Consider the following 798-nt stretch of genomic DNA (forward strand, 5'->3'; position numbering starts at 1 on the left):
TATGTGGCCAAGAAACAGAAATGGAAGTCAAAACCACAATGAGGTACCATCTCAAGACAATTGGAATGGCAATTATTAAAAAGTCAGAAAACAACAGATGCTGGTGAGGCTGTGGAGAAATAGAAATGCTTTTACACTGCTGGTGGGAGTGTAAATTAGTCCAACCATTGTGGAAGACAGTGTGGTGATTCCTCAAGGATCTAGAACCAGAAATACCATTTGATCCAGCAATCCCGTTACTGGGGTATACACTCAAAGGAATATAAATCACTGTACTGTAAAGACACATGCACATGTATGTTTATTGCAACACCGCTGACAGTAGCAAAGACTTGGAACCAACCCTAATGCCCATCAAAGACACACTGGAAAAAGAAAATGTGGCACATATACACCATGGAATTCTATGCAGCCATAAAAAAGAATGAGTTCATGACATTTTCAGGGACGTGATTGAAGCTGAAAACCATTATCCTCAGCAAACTAACACAGGAACAGGAAACCAAACACCTTATGCTCTCACTCATATGTGGGAGTTGAACAATGAGAACACATGGACACAGGGAAGAAGACATCACACACTAGGTCCTGTTAGGGGGGTGGGGTCAAGGGGAGAGAGAGCATTAGGACAAATACCTAATGCATGCGGGGTTTAAAACCTAGACGGCAGGTTGATAGGTGCAGCAAACCACCATGGCACATGTAAAGCTGTGTAACAAACCTACATATTCTGCACAGGTATCCCAGAACTTAAAGCTAAACAAAGAAACAAAAATACACTAACGCTGAGGAGACTTT

The sequence above is a fragment of the Colobus angolensis genome, unplaced genomic scaffold (genome assembly GCF_000951035.1).
Source record: "Colobus angolensis palliatus isolate OR3802 unplaced genomic scaffold, Cang.pa_1.0 Scaffold346, whole genome shotgun sequence".
NCBI classification, from domain to species: Eukaryota; Metazoa; Chordata; class Mammalia; order Primates; family Cercopithecidae; genus Colobus; species Colobus angolensis.